At 35.9% G+C, this 2,936-nt stretch overlaps 1 protein-coding gene across 1 annotated transcript in view; it reads right to left on the bottom strand.

Moving 5' to 3' along the window:
- The window catches only part of LOC117179015, a 187,234-nt gene that overhangs the window by 51,109 nt on the left and 133,189 nt on the right, over positions 1 to 2,936 (bottom strand). The window lies entirely within an intron of this gene.

The following is a 2,936-nucleotide window of genomic DNA, read 5'->3' as shown; positions in this document are numbered from 1 at the left end:
TATTTCGACATTTTCAAGAGCGAAAAAAATCACGATGTCATATGAAACTTGAAATGTTTGGTATTGGATATTGTTGACAGATGACAATACACCAATTAGCACTCTGTCAATAATTTTCGAAAAAATCACTTGTTGTCAATAAAAAGGGCTTTTTATTGTTATGATATTTCTTTAATCGATGTTTTCACCAAATATATCAATTTTATCAAAAAATTATATACCAATGAAAATATGCATCTCCGGGAGTGGACCAACTTTTGTTTCAAACTTTCTCCTGTAAAATCAATTTCAAGAAATTTCACCTGAGTTTCCGGTGACTTCGAAGCTGCCTGGCAACACTTTTACATCCAGGTAAGTGCCTGGCAATGCGCAGGTGCTATTTCTATGTTAGCCCCTACATGTACACCAATTTTCAACCTTATCCGAATCACGTAAGTTAACTGCCAAAAATTCGCACCTTTGACAGGTCGCCACAGGTGAACGCATCCACTCACACCTTCCAGGCACCCATTTTTACGTTCCTCATTATCAGACGAACCTCACATGTGAAAATTGGCCTTATCCGTATCACGCTCCCATTTACGTTGTCAGCCCACGGTATATTAAAAAAAGGGTCAAGCTTTCGTAAGCCACAAGGGAAGACTGAACCTCTTATTTAATATGAGGGGTGAAGTTCCGAAAAGCGCTAACCTCCGATTGATTTGAAACTCCGTATACATATGTATTTTGACGCGCTGATCACGAATATGATAGTGAAAATACCCGGAAATTTGATTTTCATAGTGAAAACCATGAAAAACCCATAAAAATTACGTTTTTTTCGTTGATCTTAATGAATAGTGTAAATTTATAAAAAGACTTGAAATAAAAGTTGTAGATCCTTTGAAAATACATATTTTATATTCTATATATTTTTACCCTACGACTGACGGTTTTCGAGAAAATAAGGGAAATGTCGGTACGAAGTGTAAAGTTGCTTAGGTCAGACACGACCTCCTTTCTAACGTGTCATGGGGGGCGGGAAGGCGTCCCAATGACTGGTCACAACATAAACTCAGGTCAGGCACAACTTCCTTTCCAAAGTGCTATCAGGGGGGGACCACCCCTGTGACCGGTTCCAGAATAAACTTAAGTCAAACAAGACCCCTTTTCCAACATGTTCTGGGAAGGGGGGCATCCCAATGACTGCTCAAAAAAATAACTTAGGTCATACACGACCCATTTACAACATGTCATGGGGGCGGGAAGGCATCCCAATGACTGGTCACAAAAATAACTTTCATAACATACGACCCCCTTTCCAGCGTCTCATATGGGCGGAAAGGCACCCCTGTGACTGGTCCCAGAAAACCCTTAGGTCACACACGACCCCTTTTCCAACGTGCCATAGGAGGTAAAATGCATCCCAATGACTGGTCACAAAAATAACTTAGGTCAGACACGACGCCCTTTCCAACGTGCCATGTGGAGCAGGAAGGCACACCTGTGACTGGTCACGGTAATAACTTAAATAACACACGACCCCCTTTCTAGCGTCACATGGGGGCGGCAAGGCACCCCTCTGACTGGTCACAGAATTAGACTCAACCTTCCAAGAATTTTTTATGTTCAGTATTTCTGCGATTTTCAATATTTATCGTCGATCCAAGCTTCCAGAAATTTGTCATACAATTTGAGTCGCACCGCTAAACATTTTGCAGTATATCTGTGATTTTTCATATTTTTCATCCATTTTGTCGAAAACCATTAGTTGTAGGGTAAAAACATATTCAACAAAAAATATGTATTTTCAAAGGATCTACAACTTTTATTGGAATGTGACGAAAAGTATAGGGGCTTATAGAGAATTATCCAATGAAGAATTTCATGTATCATGCATATACCCTTAAAACAAAAAATGTCAATTCTTCATGATATCGACCTTTATGTCCATGCAACGTTTGATTCCCATATTCGAGAAGATTCCGAAAAGTGACTGAGCGTGACAAGGGGTACGGGGGGAGGGGTAAAAAGGCTTGAAATAAAGCGTGACTTTATATGTGAACGCTCCCTTTGTTTGAATAGAATTTTTTTTCAAAAATTTGTTTTTTGTGCCCCCTTAAAATTATTACGTTCAGCCTAGTGGAATACTTATTTATATTAGTTCATTAATTTTCAATTATTTAAACCTACGGAATTTGCTTAAATAATTTCGTTTCAAATTTTTTTAAATAAAAATTATTACTGTGATTCTAGTGGAATATTTTCCAATATTGGTTCATTAATTTTTAATTGTGCACACAAATTACAATTGTTTGAAGAGTTTTTTATTTGTAAAAATTCGTCGAACTGGCATTTTGTTATCGGTAATGACATTAATTTATTTTAAAATATTTTCTAATTGTATAAACAATTAATCATTATAAGTTGAAAATAAATAATGATTTATTGTTTTGTCTATTGAACAAAATTTATTTATTCTGCTTCATCAAAATAAACTGCCAGTTCAACGAATTTGAAAAAAAATTTACACAAACGGCATTTCCCTTAATAATAAAAAGTAATTAACTAATGTTGTTAACATTTAGTGGTCCAGGTGAATTTCACTGACGCGGTGGTCCAGGTGGGACTTTTAGGTCGATAAAGTTTTCTCAGTGTTATTTTTATTGTGAAAATCTAGCAAAATTTACGGTTATTCTTCTAAATCTATAAAATAAAATGCGCGCAACTATATTGCTATTTGCACTTTTATATTTCTTAAACAATCAATTATCCAAACACATGTTCGGAAAAATGGGAAAATCAGGGAAAAATGAATACTTTCTTTAAAAATCAATTTGACTAAAAAGCACTTTACACGTTAATGGTGCTTAGATAGGGTTTAAGAAAAATATATCTCCATAGTCGCGGCTGAAAAAAGTATAATTATTTGAGTGCCTGTAAATGCGCGTTTTTCA

This window comes from Belonocnema kinseyi, chromosome 1, assembly GCF_010883055.1.
Source record: "Belonocnema kinseyi isolate 2016_QV_RU_SX_M_011 chromosome 1, B_treatae_v1, whole genome shotgun sequence".
Taxonomy (NCBI): Eukaryota; Metazoa; Arthropoda; class Insecta; order Hymenoptera; family Cynipidae; genus Belonocnema; species Belonocnema kinseyi.
This window is presented reverse-complemented; position numbering and strand designations above follow the sequence as displayed.